The sequence below is a fragment of the Chiloscyllium plagiosum genome, unplaced genomic scaffold, assembly GCF_037043375.1.
Source record: "Chiloscyllium plagiosum isolate Xiang-an unplaced genomic scaffold, Cpla_swu_hap1 HiC_scaffold_4, whole genome shotgun sequence".
Taxonomy (NCBI): Eukaryota; Metazoa; Chordata; class Chondrichthyes; order Orectolobiformes; family Hemiscylliidae; genus Chiloscyllium; species Chiloscyllium plagiosum.
In genome coordinates, this window is record NW_028270142.1 from 97,794,157 (window position 1) to 97,808,410 (window position 14,254).

The 14,254-nt window shown below is 44.9% G+C and overlaps 1 pseudogene; it reads right to left on the bottom strand.

Moving 5' to 3' along the window:
• Positions 1-1,132: 1,132 nt before the first annotated feature.
• LOC122549422 (la-related protein 4B pseudogene) lies at positions 1,133-13,568 on the bottom strand (annotated as a pseudogene).
• Positions 13,569-14,254: the final 686 nt, after the last annotated feature.

The following is a 14,254-nucleotide window of genomic DNA, read 5'->3' on the forward strand; positions in this document are numbered from 1 at the left end:
ACAAAAATTCAGACACTAATCCAACATTTTCCACAGCAGAGATGAATCACTTCGAAAAAAAAACTGGCAATTAGACAAAACCATAGTAAACCAGACTAAAGTAACTGCTCAAAAGAGAGAGAGAAAAAAGAGAAAGAGAGAGAAAAGAGAGGGGAAGAGAGAGAGAGAGGAAAAAGAGAGAGAGAGAGAGAGAGAAGGGTCTTGGTGAAAATTCAGGCAAATTCTACTCCAATCTCTAATCCTCACCCCATTTCAAGTACTTTGCAATGTACCAAATTACAGGAAAGTGCCAGTGTATTGACTGTGTGTTTCTCTTTTTAATAAAAAAAAGCACTTGGAAATGAGCATTAAAAATAAAAATCCATTGCTACCTACTTTAGAGCACAGAGATACATAATCCAGTCTTTTGTAGTAATTTATAATCACTGTTACATGTTAGACAACCGCCCTACCCTTATTCAAAATCAACTGGCTTGCTTACTATTAACAGTGCAAAAGACAGAAATCTATACAATAGAAAGCAAAGAAATTAAATAGCTTGTGTTAAATCTACCAACCAGGTCATGACTCCAATCACTTCCCACTAACACTTAATTAATGGGTTTGAGATTTTTTATACCATATACAAAGAAAGTTAAATGTCAGCATTCACACACTGATCACATTCTGTGCCAAATAGATCTGTAGAACAGAAAACCATTTGCCACACTGCTCAACATCATGAAAGTAGATCCAACATCCACTGCTTCCCCTTTCATTCTTGTGTGATTACAGCAAAGTCACACTGAACAATAAACCCACATTCTGACTCACAGCATAATGTTCATGCCAGTTTGCTGATCATGGTTCCATTTATTCCCCCCACCTTCAAACGGGCAAAGAATTTTTCCAATCCACAACTGAGCAGGAGATTAAGTTACAGTAGACAATTCACCAAATACTGAAAAGTCGTAGCCTAAGGCAAGTAGTATTACACTCTCTCTCAACACCAAGTGCATTTTGTTGCCTTCAAGCCCTTTTCCAGCAAACCATTATTTTAACAACCTCTGTGCTCAGATTGGAGACTTGGGGGAGGGGATTTACACTTGAACAGACCAGACTGTTTTCAATCAATACCACAATTTCAGCACCTTCAGTTGGGTGATTTTGAGGGTGTGTGTATTGATCTCTATTTGTGTGTTTGTTGATGCTCAGACGGGGTGTTCTGCGACGCGATTGTCTTCGCTGGTCGCTAGGCTTCCCTGGGTTTGTCTTTCCAATAGATAGGTCTTTATTTTTGGACTCTTTGTCGACTGGAATTTCTGAAACTTTTTTGTCATCCTTGTTGCTGGCTGCAGTATTGGGTTTTTGCTCCTTCTGTGGTTGTAGTGTTAGAGATTCTTTAGCACTCCTCTGTTTGAAGTTCTGTGGCTGCTCTGTTCACTTGTACTGATTTACTTGCAGTAGAAACGGAGGTAGTCAGTCTTTCCAAAGGAGTTTGTGTTTCTCTTTGCTTGGTTTCCTGGCTCTTTGTTTCATTGATATCTGGAGAATGAGGTGGTGAAGGGGAGCCCTCAGAACTTGCTGGCAGTGCAATTGGAAATATTGATGGCAACGTCTCCTATGGTATTCCTGAAGGTATAGTGTTAGCGCTTGCATCAACATTTTTACTCTGTAATATCTGTGCCTTCTCTTTTGGAAGTACTTTGACCACATTTGATAGTCTATCCTCAAGAACCTCTTCAGTCTTCAAATTGCAGCTCCAGGCAAAGGAGGTAAGACGGACAACCTTAGTTCAAAGTTAGGTGATGGTGGCTTTAGTGGAGGGGACTGTGTCTGAGATCCCAAAAAATTGTCTTCCTTTTTCTTCCTGTATCCATAAGAATTCTTCCATCTTCAGCCCATGCTGGGTGATCACAACAACATCTCTCTTATAACCTGCACTACTATGGATCTGTGTCTTCTTTGGTCCAGCTGGTCGCATTTGTGGACTTTGAACAGACGGTCCGTAGAAAAATTAAATATCTTTGGGCTTTCTAAAAGTCCTGGACCACGGTCTGTGTTTGGCAATGTGGGGCACAGTTGCGTTTTGCTGTGGTTCCCATTCCGAGGATTATATTGTCTGAGTGAGGACAAAGGGGCTGTAGCAGATTTGAAGTTTGGAGCTGCAGTAAATCCATTTGTAAAACTAGCACTAGGGAATGGAGATACCAAAGTAGGATCTAAATAGCTGTGAGTTCTTGACCAGGACTGAGGAGTTAGAAGGCTATACAGTAGAAATTGGTGTTGGGCACTGTATATCGTAGGCACATAAAATGATGTGTACCTCGGCAGAGTGTATAAGTTCATGTCAAGACGTCTGTAACCATTCTTTGGTAGAAAAGTGTTGATAGCCATTGGCTTTGCTTTAACCCTGGCCTTTATAGGCGTACTCTGGAAGGTTTTAACTTCTTCCCAAAGACATCTATAAATCTGTTGTGCATCAGCCTCTGATTCAAAGGTATTGAACCATTTGGCTACAAGATAATGATTTGCTTGTGTGACCAGCAATTCTCACCAGATGCAAATGTTGATCATCATACATTCAGCAGCCAGGCAAATTAACCCACAGTTGATTTTAACCCAAAAATATAAGTTGTCAAACTGCTGCACACACTGGCACCAGGGGAAAAGAGTGCTTAGTAAAAGAATGCTTTAGTATTTTTTTACCATTTAATTGTATCGTTTAGGTATACACATAATTTCATCCTGTTTGACATGTGCATAGAGTCATATAGTCATAGAGATGTACAGCATGGAAACAGACCTTTCGGTCCCACCCGTCCATGCTGACCAGATATCCCAATCCAATCTAGTCCCACCTGCCAGCACCCGGCCCATATCCCTCCAAACCCTTCCTATTCATATACCCATCCAAATGCCTCTTAAATGTTGCAATTATACCAGCCTCCAGCACTTCCTCTGGCAGTTCATTCCATACACGTACCACCCTCTGCGTAAAAATGTTGCCCCTTGGGTCTCTTTTATATCTTTCCCCTCTCACCCTAAACCTATGCCCTCTAGTTCTGGACTCCCCGACCCCAGGGAAAAGACTTTGTCTATTTACCCTATCTATGCCCCTCATAATTTTGTAAACCTCTATAAGGTCACCCCTCAACCTCCAACGCTGCAGGGAAAACAGCCCCAGCCTGTTCAGCCTCTCCCCGTAGCTCAAATCCTCCAACCCTGGCAACATCCTGGTAAATCCTTTCTGAACCTTTTCAAGTTTCACAACATTTTGAATGTTATCTGAGATGTCAATTAAGATTTTAAATAATTGTGCAAATCAACAGGCCGACAGAAGTTTTAGAACCTGTTTTATTAGTAACTAGATTTTGTTTTGGAGGGACAGTTGGGAGGGGGTGGAAAGATTGAAGTAACTCTGTGAGTTAAGGACAATTCATCAACTGTCATTCTTTTCGTAAGAGAATTATATCATCATACCACGAAATGCCACAAGCACAGAACAAAACAGTACAGCACGAGACACAAGCTTGCCAGTCATTGGACAAAATCGGTAAGTTATTCCATAAAGGATATTATTTCAATTCAACGTCATCACTATCCTTAGTGTCATCCACAAATTTACTAACTTTTATACTCTCATCCAGGTCATTTATAAAAATGACAAACAACAGGATTCTGGGTAATCCAAGATGGAGAACGGGAAAACTTTCTGGCTGTAACAGCTGCTCCTTTATTGAGGTATTTCAGGTGCTGGAGGTGATTTCCTCTAATTCTAGGAGCTGCAATTATTGTTTTATATGCTGTTGCAATGTTTTGGAACTTTTGGAAGAAAAAGTCAAAACAACAGCAGTTTGAAAAGGGAGAACAATTGACAAAGGAAGCACATGGTGAGGTCAGTGCAGGACAGCGACAAAGAAAGAAACTGACACTGCCTTTGCTGTGTGAATTTATGTATCACTGGACATCGGAGTACATCTGGGAAAATTAACAAACAGTGAAATTCACGACTGATCTTGGAGGAACTGTTGGGTGAAGTTCACAGCACAGAAGCAGATAAGTGTATTGTTGTTTTAAGCATGACCTACAGAAAGTCTGCAGTAGTGAGTAGAGTGGGTTCTTTCTTGATTATTTGTTTGTGGAGATATGTCTCTTGATTAAACTTAAAATATAAGCCATAACTATTAATTTAATCTGGGGCAGTGGTATAGAGGAATAAGGCGGTGTTATTTTCTGGGTCTTTAGATTGTGAAGAAGCAAAAATGGCCTTTAGTAGAGTAATATGCACTTCTTGTCAGATGTGGGAGTTTAAAGAGTTTAAGGGTTACAGCGGATTATATCTGCTATAAATGCTGTTGGTTGCGAATCTTATCAGATCAAATGGATCAATTGGAGAGACAGTTGGAAGCAATGAGGAATTTGCAACAACAACAGTATGTGATGGATGGCAGTTATAGGAAGGGGGAAAAGTCTCAGATACAGTCACATAGATGGGTTAACTCCAGGAAAGGTAAGAAAGGTAGGTAGCTAGTGCAGGAGTCTTTTGTGGCTATACCCATTTCAAACAAGTATGCTGTTTGAAATGGATTCTCAGGGGACGTAGCACGAACAGCCAAGTTTCTGGAATTGAGACTGGCTCTAATGCAACAAGGGATACGTCAGGTTCCAAGACATCAATTGTGTTAGGGCATTCTCTAGTCCGAGGTATAGACAGACGTTTCTGTGGCCAGCAGTGAAAAATCAGAATAGTTGTTGCTTCCCTGGTGCAAGGATCAAGGATGTCTCAGAGAGGATGCAGAATGTTCTCACGGGGGAGAGGGGCCAGCAAGAGTTCATTGTCTACATTGGAACCAACGACAGAGGAAGGAAAAAGATTGAGAGTCTGAAGGGAGATTACAGAGTTAGGCAGAAATTTAAAAAGGAGGTCCTCAAGAGTAGTAATATCTGGGTTACTCCCGGTGCTACGAGCTACTGAGGACAGGAATAGGAGGACAGAGCAGATGAATGCATGGCTGAGGAACTGGTGTATGGGAGAAGGATTCACATTTTTGGATCATAGGAATCTCTTTGGGGTAGAAGTGACCTGCACAAGAAGGACGGATTGCACCTAAATTGGAAGGGGACTAATATACTGGCAGGAAAATGTGCTGCAGCTGCTCGAGAGGATTTAAACTAGTAAGGTTGGGGGAGGAGGGGGAGGGGAACCAAGGAGATAGTGAGAAAAGAAGTCAATCTGAGACTGTTACAGTTGAGAACAGAAGTGCATCAAGCAGTCAGGGCAGGCAGGGACAAGGTAGGACTAATAAATTAAACTGCATTTAATTCAATGCAATGAGCCTAACAGGGAAGGCAGATGAACTCAGGGCATGGTTAGGAACATGGGACTGGGATATCATAGCAATTACAGAAACATGGCTCAGGGATGGGCAGGACTGGCAGCTTAATGTTTCAGGATACAAATGCTTCAGGAACGATAGAAAGGGAGGCAAGAGATGAGGGGGAGTGGCATTTTTGATAAGGGATAGCATTACAGCTGTGCTGAGGGAGGATATTCCCGGAAATACATCCAGGGAAGTTATTTAGATTAGATTAGATTCCCTACCGTATGGAAACAGGCCCTTTGGCCCAACAAGTCCAGCCCGACCCTCCGAAGAGTAACCCATCCACACACTATATTTACCCCTGACCAATGCATGTAACGCTATGGGCAATTTAGCATGGCCAATTCACCTGACCTTCACATCTTGGAACTGTGGGAGGAAACCGGAGCACCCGGAGGAAACCCATGCAGACACAGGGAGAATGTGCAAACTCCACACAGACAGTCGCCCAAGGCGGGAATCAAACTCGGGTCCCTGGTGCTGTGAGGCAGCAATGCTAACTACTGAGCCACCGTGCTGCCTGAGAAATATGAAAGGGATGATCACCTTATTGGGATTGTATTATAGACCTCCTAATAGTCAGAGGGAAATTGAGAAACAAATTTGTAAGGAGATAGCAGCTATTTGTAAGAATAATAGGGTGATTATGGTCAGGGATTTTAAACATAGACTGGGACTGCCATAGTGTTAAGGGTTTAGATGGAGAGGAATTTCTTAAGTGTGTACAAGAAAATTTTCTGATTCAGTATGTGGATGTATCTACTAGAGAAGGTGCAAAACATGGAGAAAGTGAGGACTGCAGATGCTGTAGATCAGAGCTGAAAAATGTGTTGCTGGAAAAGCGCAACAGGTCAGGCAGCATCCAAGGAGCAGGAGAATCGACGTTTCAGGCATAAGCCCTTCTTCCTGAAGAAGTAACTGTGTGTCTACTTATGGTTACACTTCTCCACGAATCTCTATTCTACACACAGAGACAGTATATTTTGTAGGAATTAAACAAAAGGTTTATCAGTAACATGGGTGATTGTCATCACATAGTTTAAAGTAGGTAATTATGAATTTACAAAGCCCAATGAATGTTGATGTCCTGTGATAACGTGTGAATGGATTATAGAAACTGATTATTGCATTCTTTATAATTATGTGTCGATGGGAAGAGATTAGGGCAGAAGGATTTGCTTGCTGTAAATTGGGGATTCACATCCTGTTGCTATTATTAAGGGGAAGTAAGACAATGGGAGCAGCAAGCAGTTTAACAGGGTTGTGGCCAAGGCTATCAGTCTTCTCGGGAAAGGGCAATTACCTCTGTATGGGGCTCCGGGGGAATGTACATGTGTGACTCAACTAGGCTCTATTTCTAAGATCCAGTCAGCCTCCCCCCAACTGATATGTTCCATCTGTGTTGTAAGAGTACAGGCTTTCAGTGATACTGCAGTAAGTCCTTTGGCAGTGGAATGTTTAACCCTTGAGTCCCCAATGTGTCCTGAAAGAGAAGCTAAGCATGGAACTAACTTTTTTTTTATTTCAAAAATATACTTTATTCATAAAACAATTTGATGGTCTGTACAGTTGGTCATGCCATGCATACGTAAACATTTGCATACAGAGATCAGAATTTATCATTTGTATATACAGGTCTGTACATTTATCAATCATATGTCCATATATTTAGTTGAGGCATCAGCACAGCCCAAAAGACTGCATGGGCCCCCTGTTCTTCTTAAGCAGGCAAACCTTACACAGTGGTCTTTCCCCACCGCGCCTTGGTGGCAGCTGCCCCAAGCTTCAGCGTATCCGTCAACACGTAGTCCAGGACCTTGGAATGTGCCAGTCTGCAACACTCAATCGGGGTCAACTCCTTCAGCTGGAAGATCAACAGGTTTCAGACCGCCCAGAGAGCGTCCTTCACCGAGTTGATGATCCTCCAGGTACAGTTGATGTTCGTCTCGGTGTGCGTCCCGGGGAACAGACTGTAGAGCATGGAGTCCCACATCACGGAGCTGCTCAGGACAAACCTCGACAAACACCACTGCATTCCTCTCCAGACTCCTTCTGCATAGGCACATTCCGGAAGGAGGTGTGTGACAGTCTCGTCGCTCCCGCAGCCGCTTCGAGGGCAGCATGCGGTGTGGCTGAGAGTCCGGGCGTGCATAAAGGATCTCACTGGCAGAGCCCTTCTCACCACCAGCCAAGCCATGTCTTGGTGCTTGTTGGAAAGCTCTGGCGATGAGGCATTCTGTTAAATGACTTTGATAATCTGCTCAGGGAACCGCTCGATAGGATCCGCCCTCTCCTTTTCCCGAAGGGTCTCAAGGACACTACGTGCTGACCACTTCCTGATGGACTTGTGGTCAAAGGTGTTTTTCTTCATAAATTTCTCCACGAAGGACAGGTGATACGGAACAGTCCAACTACTCGGAGTGTTCCGCGGCAGCGAGGCCAGGCCCGTCCTTCGCAACACCAGGGACAGGTAGAACCTCATTACATAGTGACACTTGGTGTTTGCGTACCGGGGATCCATGCACAACTTGATGCAGCCACACACAAAGGTGACCATCAGGATGAGGGTGGCATTGGGTGCGTTTTATCCCCCTGTTGCCCAGATCTTTATACATCGAGTCCCTTCGGACCCGGTCCATCTTTGATCTCCATATAAATTGGAAGATGGCCTGGGTGACTGCAGCGGCACAGGTTCTGGGAATAGGCCAGACCTGTTCCTCGTATAACAGCAATGACAGTACCTCACACCTGATGACCAGGTTTTTTCCCGCGATGGAGAGCAACCGTAGCTTCCATCTGCCCAGTTTCTGCCTCACTTTGCTGATACGCTCCTCCCAAGACTTGGCGCACGCCCCAGCCCCCCCGAACCAAATATCCAGCACCCAGGTCCTGATGGTGAAGGGGATCGAGGATTGGTCAGCCCAGTTCCCTAAGAGCATGGCCTCGCTCTTGCCTCGGTTTACCTTGGCCCCCGAGGCCTGTTTGAACTGGTTACATATGCACATGAGTCTGTGCACGGACAGCGGATCTGAGCAGAAAACAGCGACGTCATCCATATACAGGGAGGCCTTAACATACAGGCCCCAGCTGCCAGGAATAGTCACCCCTCTCAGGCTCGCATGCTTCCTGATGGACTCGGCAAATGACTCTATGCAGCACACAAACAAGGCTGGAGAGAGAGGGCAGCCCTGCCTGACTCCAGATCTGACTGGGAAGCTATCTGATTCCCACCCATCTATTGAGACTGCACTGACAATGTTGATGTAGAGCAGCCTGATCCAATTGCAGATTCCCTCCCCAAAACCCATTTTGGAGAGAACATCTCTCATATATCCTGTCAAAGGCTTTCTCCTGGTTCAGGCTGATGAGGCAGGTGTCCCTGAGGATCTTCCTGCCCGGTACAGCACAGGTTTGGTCAGGGTGAATCACCAACCCCAGAGCAGACCTGACACGGTTGGCGATAACCTTTGACAGAAATTTGTAATCCGCATTCAATAGTGAGATTGGTCTCCAATTTCTGAGTTCCTCCCTCTCCCCCTTCTGCTTGTAGATGAGGATGATGATGACTTTCCTCATGGATTCACTCATGGTACCTACCCGAAGCATACTGACATACACCTCCAGCAGGTCTTGGCCAATCAAGTCCCGCAGAGCAGAATAGAGCTTGACCAGTAAGCCGTCGCCTCCGGGAGTTTTATTCTTTTCGAAAGACTCGAGGGCCATGGTCAGTGCATCCAGAGATAAGGGCTGGTCCAGCCTCTACCGTGTTCTGTCGTCTAAGATCTCCGTGATAGAGGACAGGAACGACTGGGAGGCCGCGCTGTTGGTTGGCTTCACGTCATACAGACTGGCATAGAAGGATTTGCTGATCCTCATGATGTCAGCCTGAGATGACGTTATCAAGCCATCTTCTTCCTTCAGGCTGCTGAGCACGGAGATCTCTTAGTGCACCTTCTGGAAGAAGAAACGTGAGCATGTCTCGTCCTGCTCCATTGAGCAGAACCTGGACCGGAAGATTATCTTGGTGGCCTCTGAGGCAAAGAGTGAGGCTTGCTGGCCCTTCACCTCCTTGACGTCCTCTGTGACATCGACCCCCATGGCCTGCAGCAGGAGCAGGTTCTGCATACTTTCCTGGAGCTGGGACAGTTTTCCCCGCCTCTCTCTCGCCTCCTGAACATCTTTGAGGATGAAGAACCTCTTGATGTTCCCTTTTACCGTTTCCCACCAGTCCGCTGGGGACTCAAAGAAGGGCTTCACGGTTCTCCAACCTGCGTAGTCCCTCTTGAGCTCATCAATGTTTCCCGGGGTCAACAGCTTTGTGTTCAGCTTCCATGATCCCTTACCAGCCCGCTGCTCGTCCTGTAGGTGATGTCGGTGGATCTAACCGAGAGCGTTCGGGACACAAACAGGTAATCTATTCTTGAGCGGATAGACCCATCTGCCCGTGACCAGGTGTATCTACGCTGCACTCCGTCTGCAGGGGTGCTGAAGATGTGGTGCAGCTTGGCATCTTTTACCGTGTCCATCAGGGCTCCGGACGTGGCGTCCAGTTTACGTCCCCCCCGCCGGAACGTCCATCTATATCAATTATACAGTTGAAGTCTCCGGCCAGAATGACCGGCCTGGACGTAGCCAGCAGCAGTGCAAGCTGCTGCAGGATGGCCAACCGTTCACTCTTACCCACTGGGGCATACAGTTTAATCAGTCTCAGGGGAGCATTCCTGTGCATGACGTCAGTGACAAGGAGGCACCCGCCCACCACCTCCTTAACCTCGGAGATGGTGAAATTGCCTCCTAGCAACAGGATACCCAGGCCGGAGGTGCGGCTATTGTTGCCCCCTGACCAAACTGACGGCCCATGGGCCCACAAGCTCGACCATCTCCTGTAGCTGCTGAGGTGCAGTATCCCACACTCCTGCAGAAACAGGACGTTGGTTTTAACGTTGGCCAGGAAGGCCATTGTAGAAACACATCGCGTAGCTGATTTGATGCTACGCACATTGATGCTGGCAATTTTTATCCCCATTTTAACAGTTTACGAGGTTACCAGTGTCCATTTGCTGCTGGTCTTGCCTCTCTGGGGTAGCTGTGTGCATTCCCGCGGTGACTAACCCTGTTGTGGCATTTTAACTTCCTCACTCTGACTCTCTGGCATCTTCAGTCCTCACCTTTCTCCCAGGTAATCACTATAGCCATTTTAAGTTCATGTTACTTGTTTTTCTAAAAAAATTACTCTGTGAAAGTCTCAAATATATCAACCAGATGATGAAAATTTAAATTTGATAATTGAATTTATTATTATCGCACCAAGGGAAAAGGGGAAGTGACAAGTTCAAAATCAACTATGATCTTATTTAATTGTGGAATAGTGTTTAGACAATATTATCTATATCTGTTCTTAATTTTCTTTCTTTTTATATGGGACCATGAGATAATGAACAGTTTGGTTCAATCAAGAGAGAGTGGACACAGAAGTAGATAGAAATAGTGACATGGGAACAACATTCTCAGTCTTAAACTAGCAGATGGAATGTCAGTCCAAGCAGATTATTAGCAAAGATGATATTAGCAAAGGGTCTCTTGAGAGGTGAGTACAATTACATTTAAAAGACGTTTGGACAGGTACATGATAGGAAAGGTTTAGAGGGATTATGGGCCAAATCAGGCAAATAGGACTAATTCAATTTAGGAAACCTGGTCAGCATAAGTTGGACTGAACAGAATGTTCTGTGCTGTTTGACTCTATGAGCTAAAATAGATTACCAAATCAGCACTTTTAGTTGAAAATGCTTCTGCTAAGCCTTTTGCACTAAAGTGCTATGCACTGCCTCCATTTAGGATCAGGACAATTATGGATAGGTAACTGTCCACCAACTTTCATAACTGAATGTATCGGGTCTGCTTTAATCTGATCCAATGTTTGTGGAATCACTTAAACCTCACAATAGTTTATATATAGTCCTGTATTGTAGTGAAGTTGGTCCCTTATGTTTTGAGTATACATGGTGCTGCTCTTGCCATACTCCCCTACAGTCTTTTTTAGGTCAGGGTTGTCTCCCAGCCAGATAGTAATAATGGAATAAGTGACATGCTGGGATTATGTGGCTGAATACCATTTTTTGTGCTGTTGATTATTCATAGCATTTCATAAATGGCCAGTTTTCAACTATATATATGCATTTCACACAGTAGTACCATGGAACACAATGGAGGCATCTTCAGTATAAGGTCAGGATTTGTCTCCACAAGGCCTGGGCAGTCAATGTTACTGTCAATACAGACATGGATAGATGATTCTATGACAAGTAGGTTGATGAGGATCACACCACACTGTTTATTCCCTCATGCCGGTTTTCTTACCTCCTGCTTTAAGTCCTGTCTGGCAGTTTTTAACATAGAGGAGTATTGATTCATCATTTGAGGGTGTGTGGCAAGTGGTAATCAGAAGGTTTCTTTGCCCACATTTTACGTGCTGCCAGCAGACTTCATGAGTCCAGATTCAATGTTGACAATTTCCAGGGCAATTCTCTCCTGACTGCGTTTTACTGTGCCACCACCTCTGGTTAGTCCGACCTTCCCATGGGCTGGGCATACAGAAAAATTCTGGGACTGTCCATAAGTTATGATTTAGTGAATTTAGCTGTGCTAGGTAGTTGCTTTATTAATCTGAGGGATATCTCTCCCAATTTTGGTAGAAATCACAAGATTTTAGCAGAGAGAACCTTGCATGTTTGACTGAACAGCGTATCGAGAGTGGAGTGCTGGAAAAGCACAGCAGGTCAGGCAGCATCCAAGGAGCAGGAGAATCGACGTTTCGGGCATGTGCCCTTCATTAGGAATGAGGCTCGTGAGCCGAGAGGATGGAGAGATAAATGGGAGGGCGGTGGGGCTGGGGGGAAGGTACTGAGAGTATGATAGGTCGGTGGAGGTAGGGCTAATGGTAATAGATCAGAGAGGGGTGTGGAGTGAATAGGTGGCAAGGAAGATGGATGGGTGGGACAGGTCAGGAGGACGGTGCTGAGTTGGAAGGCTGGATCTAGGATCAGGTGAGGGGAGGTGAAATGAAGAAACTGGTGAAATCCATATTGATGGATCCCAAGGTGGAGGATAAGGCATTCTGCCTCCAGGCATTGGGTAGTAAGGGTGTGTTGATGGACGAAGCCCAGGATCTGCATGTCCTTGGCAGAGTGGGAGGGGGAATTGAAGTGTTTGATCACGGAGCAAAGGAGTTGGTTGGTGCGGGTGTCCCAGAGATGTTCTCTGAAGCGCTCTGCAACTAGGCGTCCTGTCTCCCCAGTGTAGAGGAGACCACATTGGGAGCAACGGATACAGTAAATGACATATGTGGAAGTGCAGGTAAAATTCTGATGAATGTGGAAAGCTCCTTTGGGGCCTTGGACGGAGGTGAGCGGGGAGGTGTGGGCGCAGGTTTTGCAATTCCTGCGGTGACAGGGGAAGGTGCTGGAAGGGAGGGTGGGTTGGTGGCGCGCATGGACCTGATAAGAGAGTCGTGGGGGGAATGGTTTTTATGGAAAGCAGATAGGGAAGAGGTGAGAAATATATCCATTGTGGTGGGGTCCATTCGTAGGTGGCAGAAATAGTGGTGGATGATGCAACGTTTACAAGGTTGGTGGGTTGGAAGGTGAGGACTGGGTGTTCTGTCCTTGTTGTGGTTGGAGGGGTGGTGTTTGAGGGCAGAGGTGCGGGAAGTGGACAAGATGCGCTGGAGAACATCATTGACCACATGGGAGGGGAAATTGCCATCTTTGAATAAGGAGGCCATCTGGTGTGTTCAATGTTGGAATTGGTTCACCTGGGAGCAGATGCGGCAGAGATGGAGGAATTGGGAATAAAGGATAGCGTTTTTACAGGAGGCAGGGTGGAAGGAAGTGTAGTCCGGTAGCTGTGTGAGTTGGTGGGTTTGTAAAAGATGTCTGTGTTGAGTCGGTCACCCTTGATGGAGATATCCAGGAAGGGGAGGGAGGTGTCTGAGATGGTTCAGGTGAACTTAAGGTCGGAATGGAATGTGTTGGTGAAGTTGATGAACTGTTCAACCTCCTCATGTGGGCACGAGGTGGCACCGATACAGTTATCAAAGTAGCGGAGGAAAAGGTTGGGAATGGTACCAGTGTAACCGTGGAAGATGGACTGTTCCATGTAACCGACAAAGGTACAGGCATAGCTGGGACTCATACTGGTGTCCATGGCTACCCCTTTTGTCTGGAGGAAGAGTGTGTGTGCCTAATTTTATGTCATGTGATTTGTTCAATTTTATTTCTAGTTGATTTATTTTCTTAGTAATGTGATACAAACTAGTCCATTCCGGAGGGTGGATAAAAGTCATAACATTGCTATCGTCTGAAAAAGCTTGGCATCAACCAAGAAAAACAGGCTGCTTGAATGGCATTACATTCTGATACATTAATTCAGTTTATCACCAATGCACAGTAGCAGGAGTGTGTATCATCTACTAGATGCAATGCAGAATATTCACAAAGGTTCTTTGGCCAGCACTTTCCAAATTCACAACCACTACCATCTTAAAGGACAAAAAAAGAAAATACATGGAACATCATAATTTGTAAGTTCCCCTCTAAGCCATTCACCATCTTGTTTTGAAAATATATTGTGCTCCTGTAGTTATTCTTTAGGTGGCCACATCACTTTTCTCTTGAGTTACTTTTTTCCGCTGATTGCAAAATCTGATATTTTTGCCATTGTAAGGGCCTTAATTCACAGTGTGGTAGTTTTTATGAATGCAAATGCTTTAGAAAAGTGAATAAGGTCTGCTCAAATGCCATTATCCAGCACTCCCAGTCTCTTAAACATGAAAAAGTCTGTTTTTGTTTCTTAATTTCCAGTATCTACAGTACTTTTGATTTGTATTCTAA